General features: G+C 37.7%; 1 non-coding gene across 1 annotated transcript; it reads right to left on the bottom strand.

The window, feature by feature from the left end:
* Positions 1–792: 792 nt before the first annotated feature.
* On the bottom strand, positions 793–948 carry LOC148764632 (U12 minor spliceosomal RNA). The gene has a single exon (XR_016024401.1). It is a non-coding gene; the product is annotated as a U12 minor spliceosomal RNA (small nuclear RNA).
* Positions 949–9642: the final 8694 nt, after the last annotated feature.

Below are 9642 nucleotides of genomic sequence, written 5' to 3'. Positions count from 1 at the left end.
GTAAAGGTGATTATTAGAGCTCGAGATTGTTGACGAGTAAGGTTTTGGTGACTCAAAGCTTAGGAAAAGAATACACTTCTTATCAAGGTGAGTGGTACACCTCTTAAAGTATTTTATACGATAAAGCTTAGAACTACTTGTAGGGGTGAAGGTATTGATACATACCCCAATGTATTAATACATTCATGGCAGGATGAACAACAAAGGCTTGAGGAAGAATATTCTATCGATACATTTGAGAATGTATTGATAGATTTGGCCAAAGATGAACATGTATCAATACATTTGAAGTAGAGAGCACTTAAGGGAAAAAGTATCGATATATTGTCGATACATTACCCCAATGTATCAATACATTCATTCAAAACTAGGGCAAATGTATCGATACATTGCCAAAATGTATCAATGCATTAGAGAGGAAAGGCAAAAATAAAAAGGGATTTCGAGCCATTTTGCCTAACTCTTTCCCTTAGTTCTTTCTCTCCCTTTCTCTCTCTAGAAACTCAGAACCCTAAAGCCTTAAATAGATTTTTGAAGTGATTTAAAGCTATTTGGAGATTGAGAAACCATTCTAGAGGTAAGATTTAACTTTTTTACTAATTATTTTCTAATTTAATCGATTAATAACTTTGAATTTGACTTTTCTCCAGATTTGGTATTTTCCCTTCTTTGGCTTAAATTGAGGAATTTAGGAGCTAAGACTCGTGCAATTTGACTTCTAGGGCATGGATTAGCTCATTAATGAAGGATTTGAGCTTAAATAGTTTTTTATTTTTTTTATTTTTTCTTTTTGGAGGCCCGCTCGAGCTAGTTCTGCACAAAGTAAGCGCAACGTCAACTCTCGGCCAGCCTATCATCCCTCCACAAATTCTTGCGCACCTTCGAGGTTGGGCTTTGCAAGCGGTTCCCATCGCTTGCTTTGTTTCCTTACTCATTAGTTTAAGGCGATTTAAGCTTAACTAGTTGGATTGCTAAGATTTAGTTAATTGTGTGAAAAGTTGGCATTTTTCGGAAGCCAAGAATAAATAATCTTTTGATGTTTTGATGTGTTTAAAGGGGAAAACAGAGTTAAATTTACTCATTGGCAAGCTAGACGATGATTGGAGGTTAAGGATCAAAGCTTGGTAGGGGGTGCCTCTTATTGTCAATGTGAGTGGGTTTAGTTTAATATGCATGTAATGCATGACACATGAAAGATGTGTTACACTAGTATGGAACAAAATATGTACACCTAGATGAATGAACATAGGCTAGGAAATATATATGTGTATATGTATATATGTGAATTGTGTGCAATTATGTGTTGTGATGAAAGCCACATAAGTGGCTTAAGTTGTGTGTGTGCCTAGACTAGGATGTCTAGAGGCTATTATGAACGCTAAGGAGTAGATTACCCAAGGTGAATGATATGTAAGATGATTTAATTAAATGATGCCTTGGAAACTTAAAGGCTCTTAGAACTTAATTAATCCTAAGGCAATTGAAGCTCGATAAATGTGAATTAAGGTTTGATAAGGAAATTGTGAATGATAAAGGCATAATGGCTTTATTTGTGGATTTGTGTTTCCATCCAAGGAATGAATTCTGGATGTTGATCTAATTTGTGGTTGAGTGAATTTCTATCCTTTTATGACTATTTGTGTGTTTGCAAGGATGGTGGTAAGTTGGGACGATGGCACTAATCCCGCTTATGATTCCCGCCTACAGTGCTTTGATGCCATCTATTGAGATTACTCCGAGTGATGCCTACGTCTAGAGTTTACTCTGATCAATGATTTGTTCTCTGCCAGTTGTTTCGGCACGTGAGTGATTTGTTTATCTGCTAGTGGCTTTACCCTGAGCATGATTTGATTCTTCATCGGTCGACCACCGTGTGTGATCTGACTATGTCTAGGAAAGGACAACTCGTTGATTTAATTTGTGTATGATGTGAGATTGCTATGGAGAGGTTTAGATAAATTTGATATGATTCTGATGTGATACTCTGACAACTAGAGTGTATCGTGGAGAATGATTTGAATAACTTTGATTGGCTTCGAGGTTAAGCCTATTGATATAGGTGAGGATTGTTAGACACATTAAGGATGATGATATGCCCTCATATTGGAGATTTAAGGATATTGAAATGCCCTATATTTGGAGATGTTTGCAAGAACATCTAGTTGCATGGTAAGTGCATATATTTTATATATGTATTTTATATAAACACATATGATTTTGTTTATCAACATCACTCACTTAGTATTATAGTACTCACCCATTTGTATACCATGTGCAAATAAATAGGCCACAAAGCTATGTCGTAAAGGTCGTCCAATGATAAATTGATTTTGGCATCCGATAGGTTCTCCGTTTTTTACATTTCACTGAGTCAGTTAAAGCCTTTCGTTGTGGATAATGTGTGTAGGCACAGAGTGCCATATTATATTGTGTATTAAGGGTTAATATGTATGAACCTGTTTGGATGGCCAGCAAATGGCCATATTAATATTTGTATAGAAATTAAGTTAGGGATGCTGTATTTTACTCGGATTTATTATGAATATTTAATGATTGAATCCCTTGGCCTATGTATGTTTGAATATGAACTCTAAGGCTTGCTCGTGTTTAATAGGCTTGCCTGCTGGGCTCATGTGCCAGTCATGGCCCTCGAGCTTGGGTCGTGACAAAGTTGGTATGAATGCACCTAGGTTAAAGAGTCCTAGGTGAGATTGTGTTTAGCAATGGAGTGTCAAAGATTAGTGTAGAGCCTTGGTGACTGCAACACTAATTATGAATAGAAAGCTACATGAATTCTCAAAGTTTTAGGAAGCCTACCCTTTGGATTTTGGAATTGTGATTATGAACATGGTTTTGCTTCATCTTGGTATAGGATGCCCCTAAGACGAGAGTTGCCTCAAGGGCCACAAGAGAGTAAGATGCCTCGGATGAGCCTATGGAACCACCACGAGTGTCCACGTCAAGGAGTCGTGGTAAGAGTAAAGGAATGAAATGCACTCGAAATGCAGAACCAAGCTACATGTACACCGGTGAGCAAAATGTGGGAATCGGGATGACCACCCTATAAGAGGAGGTGTCACCTTTGAGGATTTGGCAGCAGGGCTACAAAGTTTGGCTCATGAATTTGCTGAGTTCCACAATAGAAGTGAAGTGCCATCTGAAAAATGGGTTGATTCTAGTTTGCAAGATCCAAATTATGTGCCTCAGTGTGAACATCAGATAGAGGCTATTAAGATTACATTAGCATATTTTATGAAGTTAAAGCCCCCGTCTTTTACTGGTTCTAATATGGAGGAAGATCCATAGAGATTTTTAGAAGACATGGAATGTATTTGTTCAATGTTGGGATGCTTCACACATCGATCAGTGGAATTAGTGGGCTTTAAACTTAAAGATGTGGCCAAAATATGGTTTGTTATCCCTAAAAGGAGTAGACCATCAAGGACATCTTTGATAACATAAGAGGAATTTATCCAAGCTTTTTCGGGTTGTTTCTTGCCTAAGAGCTTGGAAGACGAAAAGACACAAGAGTTTGAGATGCTTAGATAGACCCTAAACATGTCAGTGACAGAATATAATGTCCATTTCACCCAACTTTCTAGATATGCTCCTAACTTGGTCTTAACTAAATAGAAAAAGATCAAGAGATTTATTAAGGGATTAATTAAGCCTTTGTTTACGATGTTGGCCACTCAAAGGTTTGCCTTATATGTAGTAATGGTGGATGTAGCAAGAATGATTGAAACCAAGAAATTATAATCTGGAATAGAATGAGGTAGGGGTTGAAAAGCTATGACACAAGGCCATCAAGAATGAAAAGATTCTAGGGTGATTAGGAGTCCTACATTTATACGCCATCAGAGTCGTGAAGGGACTACTTCTACGTGTAAGCCACCAAAAAATCATGATTCATTTAGCCCACCATCAAGAATAAAGTAGTATAGCAAAGCATCTAATTTGAGCCCTAAACAAAGAAGTGTTTTGTGTAACTATTATGGTAAGGCACATGGTTGACTGTGCCATAGGTCAGCCGAATTATGTTTTAGATGTGGTTAGACTGGGCATTTAATGAGAGATTATCCAATGCAGAGGCAGTCAATAAAGGGTGACCCCGATTATGTGAGACAAGTGGAGATTACCTTGCCTAGAATGATGCAAACTAGGAGGAATGCCAGAGGTGATAAAGGCAACGGTGTGGCCTTATCATCTTGTGGTAGATCGACCCAACCAGGTAATGAAAGTGGAGGTCAAGCACACATATTTGCTTTCACACTGCAAGAGGCTCAAACTTCCAATGTAGTGGTCATAAGTACATTTCTTATATGTGGTACTGAAGAATTAGTTCTATTTGATCTTGGATCGACACATTCTTTTGTGTCCCCGCACTTTGTGCCAAAATTAAACCAATTTGGTAATAACATGGAGGAACCCTTGATTATGACCACTCCCTTAGAAGAGACATTTGTGGTGGAGTATTCGTATAAATCTTGTGTAGTCCGTATTAAGGACAAGAATACATTAGTAGATCTAGTATTGCTAATAATTTTGTACTTTGATATGATTTTGGGCATGGACTGGTTAACGTCCTGTTTTACCAAGGTAGATTGTTACCATAAATTGGTGAAGTTTAAATTCCCAGGGGAATCCTAATTTGTGATATATGGGCAAGGTAGCCTAGTATCTGTGGAAATTGTACTAGGTGTAATCGCCAGACCGATGCCAAGGCAAGAAAGCTAAGGATACTTGGTGATGACAAGAGAAGCTTCGATGAAATAAGGGAGTGTGGATTTCATACCAGTAGTGGGTGAGTATCTGGATGTATTTTCAAATGAATTGCCTAGATTGCCTCTCAAAAGGGAGATTGAATTTTGTATTAACTTGATTCCAAGTAAGCAACCAATTTCGATACCTCCTTATCAAATGGCACCAGTTGAGTTAATAAAGCTTAAAGGGCAACTAGAGGACCTATTGGATAAGGGTTTTATTCGTCTTAATGTCTCACCTTGAGGAGCTTTAATACTATTCGTGAAGAAAAAGAATGGTAGCCTTCGATTATGTATTGACTATCGACAATTGAATAAAGTCACAGTGAAGAATAAATATCCACTCCCGAAGATTGACGATTTGTTCAATCAAGCACAAGGTGCCATGTGCTTCTCTAAGATTGACTTACGGTCAAGGTATCACCAACTAAGAATAAGAGAATGTGATGTACCCAAGATAGCGTTTTGCACACGATATGGACATTATGAATTTTTAATGATGTTGTTTGGACTCACTAATGCACTTGCAACATTTATGGATTTGATGAATAGGGTCTTTCAGGCGTATTTGGATAAATTTGTAATCGTATTGATAGACTATATATTAGTGTATTTTAAGAGCCCGGAAGAACATGCACAACATTTAAGAATTGTGCTACAGACCCTCAGAGAGAATAGATTGTATGCTAAGTTTTCAAAATGTTTGTTTTGGCTGAATAAGGTTAGTTTCTTGGAACATGTTATGTCTAAACAAAGGGTGCATTTGGATCCTAATAGGGTGAAAGTTGTGGAGAATTGGCCAAGGCCGACATTTGTAATTGAAGTTAGAAGTTTTCTAGGCATAGTCGAATATTACAGATGATTTGTGCAAGATTTCTCCAAGATCATTTCCCCTTTGACAAGACTAACTCAAAAAGGAGGCAAATTTGATTGGTCTGATGCCTGTGAGGCTAGTTTTTAAAGACTTAAAGCTTACCTTACTTTTGCACTTGTGTTAACCTAGCCATGTGGATCTGGAGGCTACACCGTGTATTGCGATGCATCACGGGTTGGATTAGGTTGTGTGTTAATGCAAAATGGGAAGGTTATAGCATATGCCTCACGACAATTAAAGAGGCACGAGTAGAATTATCCTACGTAAGATCTAGAGATGGCAGCGATCGTATTTGCCTTAAAGATTTAGAGACATTATTTGTATGGAGAGACTTGCAAAATATATACAGATCACAAGAGCTTGAAGTATATAATTTAGCAAAGGGATTTGAATTTAAGGCAGCATAGGTGGTTAGAGTTATTGAAAGATTATGATTGTACCATAGTTTACCGTCCTGGGAAGGTGAATGTGGTAGTGGATGCTTTAAGCCGAAAGTCAATGGGGAGTTTGGCATATATGACCATGGAGAGACGATCTTTGGTGTAGAGTTTATATGATCTGGGCAATATGCAAGTGCATTTAGAGATTAATCACTTGAACGCCTTGTTGGTGCACTTTAAAGTTCAACCAATGATATTACATCGAATTAAGGATGCCCAGGATAAAGATGAATATTTGATAAAAATATTTGGAGATACGAGTGAGGATAGAACTCGAGACTTTGTGTACGACACAAATAGTTTGATGAGATATAGATCATGAGTCTACATGCCGAATATAGATAATTTAAGGAATGAGATTTTGGAAGAGGCGAATGTGGTAGCCTATGCGATACACCTTGGAGCTACCAAGTTGTATCATGACTTAAAGTCTATGTATTGGTGGCCAAGATTAAAGAGATATGTGGCTGAGTATGCCTTGAAGTGTTTGACGTGCCAGCAAGTAAAAGTTGAACATCAAAGGCCATTGGGACTGTTGCAACTGTTACCGATATCCGAATGGAAATGGGAACATGTAGCAATGAACTATGTGACAGGTTTACCGCGAGCTAGAGGTGGCTACGTTGCCATTTGGGTGATAATTGATCGACTAACTAAATCAGCTTACTTTTTGCAAGTCAAGACTAAGCATGGAGCAGCTTGATATGCCTAAATCTATATTAATGAGATTATGAAGCTACATGGTGTTCCGATAACAATAGTGTCCGACAGAGGACTGCAATTCATGAGCTAATTTTGGAGAAAATTACAAGAGGCCATAGGCACGAGATTGAATTTTAGTACGACCTTCCACCCATAGACGGATGGCCAATTCGAGTGAACCATTTAGACGTCGAGGATATGTTGAGAGCAATTGTGCTTGACTTTGGAGTCTTTGAGAACTATTATTTGCCTTTGGCTGAGTTTGCTTATAATGATAGTTATGAAGCCATGATTGGTATGGCTCTGTATGAGGCTTTGTCTAGGTGTAGATGTAGGCCGCCTCTTGGTTGGTTTGGAGTTGGAGAACGAAAACTTTTAAGACTGGAAATGGTCCAGGAAGCAGAGTAAGGCATCCATGTGATTAGAGATAGGATGCTAATAGCTCAAAGTCACCAAAAATCTTATGCCAATAATAGTCGAAAGCCTTTAGAATTTGAAGTTGGCGACCATGTGTTTTTGAAGGTTTTGCCAACCAAAAGGGTTAAAAGATTTAGGAAGAAAGGGAAATTGAGCCCTAGATACATCAGACCTTTTGAGGTATTACGGTGTGCAAGCGCAATTGCTTATCATTTGGCATTACTGCCTAATTTGTCTGATGTTCATATGATTTTTCATGTGTCCATGCTTAGGAAGTATGTCCTAGATCCTTCGCATGTGATACAATATGATGAAGTCTAGTTGCAAAATTAACTTAGCTATAAGGAGCAACCCATAGCCATATTGGATTGGCAAATAAACAGCTTCACTCTAAAAACATTGCTACGGTGAAAATATTATGGCAAAGCCATTTGATATAGGAAGCCACATGGGAACTCAAGGAGGAAATGTGAGAGAACTATCCCCACCTTTTTTAAGGTTTGATATATGTAATTTACCTTGAAGTACATGATTTGAAATTCGAGGGCAAATTTCTTATAAGGAGGGGAGGATGTAACACCCCCAATTTTTTATGTAAACTAAGAATGATTTACAAAATATGTGGAGTCTTAAGGACTTTGATAATATGATATGTTTGCCTAGTGTTTAGGAGCGTACATATTGACACTTACGCAAAACTTTAAGGAAATATGTGATAAATCCCATAATTTGAGGTTTGGATCTAAGTTCGATGTTATGTTTGTGAATTTATGTGTATGGGATTGAGTTAAGTAAATTATTTGAGGTGTAATATCAATCGAGAATAATATTGAAATGTTCAATTTAGATTTTGGAGTCTTTGGGAAGCTTAGAACTACGTCTAAGGGTGAAAGTATTGATACATATCCTACATTCATGGCAGGATGGACAACAAAGGCATAAGGAAGAATATTATATTGATACGTTTAAGAATGTATCGATAGATTTGGCCAGAGATGAACATGTATTGATACATTGTCCAAATGTATCGATACATTTGAAGCAAAGAGCACCCAAGGGGAAAAGTATCGATACATTGCCTCAATGTATTGATCCATTCATTCAAAATTAGGGCAATGTATTGATACATTGCCCAAATGTATCAATGCATCAGAGAGGAAAGGCAAAAATAAAAAGGGATTTCGAGCCATTTCACCCTACTCTTTTTCTTAGCTCTTTCTCTCCCTTTCTCTCTCTAGAATCCCAAAACCCTAAAGCCCCAAACAGATTTTTGAAATTATTTGAAGCTATTTAGAGCTTGAGAAAGCATTCTGGAGGTAAAATTTAATGTTTTTATCGATTATTTTCCAATTTAATCAATTAATAACTTTGAATATGACTTTTCTCCAAATTTGGTAGTTTTCCCTCGTTGACTTAGATTGAGGAATTTGGGACCTAAGACTCGTGCAATTCAGCATCCAAGGTATGGGTTTAGCTCATTAATGAAGGATTTGAGCTTAAATAATTGATTGCTGAGATTTAGTTAATTGTGTGAAAAGCTGGCATTTTTCGAAAGCCATGAATAATTAATCTTTTGATGTTCTGATGTGTTTGAAGAGGGAAATAAAGTTAAATTAACTCATTGGCAAGCTAGACAACGATTGGAGGCTAAGGATCAAAGTTTGGTAGAGAGTGCCTCCCATTGTCAATGTGAATGGGTTTAGTTTAATATGCATGTAATGCATGACGCATGAAAGATGCACTGCACTAGTATAGAACGAAATATGTACGCCTAGATGAATGAACCTAGGCTAGGAAACATATATGTGTTTATGTATATATGTGAATCGTGTGTGATTGTGTACTGTGATGAGAGCCACATGGGTGGCCTATGTTGTGTGTGCTTAGACTAAGATGTCTAGAGGCTATGATGAACCCCTAGGAGTAGATTGCCCTAGCTGAATGATATCTAAGATGATTTGATTGAATGATGCCTTGGAGACTTAGAGGCTCTTAGAACTTAATTGAGCTTAAGGCGATTGAAGTTTGATAAATGTGAATTAAGGTTTGATAAGGAAATTGTGAATGTTAAAGGCATAATGGCCTTATTTGTGGATTTGTGTTTTCGTTCGAGGAATGAATTTTGGATGTTAATCTAATTTGTGGTTGAGTGGATTTCTATTCCCTTGTGACTATTTGTGTGTCTACAAGGATGGTGGTAAGTAGGGATGATGGCACTAATCTCACTTGTGATTCTTGCCTATAGTGCTTTGATGCCATCCGTTGAGATTACTTCGGGTGATGCCGACGACAAGAGTTTACTCTGGTCGATGATTTGTTCTCCATCAGTTGCTTCGGTGTTGTGCATGATCTATTCTCCGCCTTAATTCTTTGACACGTGCTTGATCTGTTTCTCCGCTAATGGCTTTGCCTTAAGCGTGATCTGATTCTCCATCAGTCGACCATT

The sequence above is a fragment of the Theobroma cacao genome, chromosome 1 (genome assembly GCF_053813885.1).
Source record: "Theobroma cacao isolate CCN51 chromosome 1, ASM5381388v1, whole genome shotgun sequence".
In the NCBI taxonomy this organism is placed as follows: Eukaryota; Viridiplantae; Streptophyta; class Magnoliopsida; order Malvales; family Malvaceae; genus Theobroma; species Theobroma cacao.
This window is presented reverse-complemented; position numbering and strand designations above follow the sequence as displayed.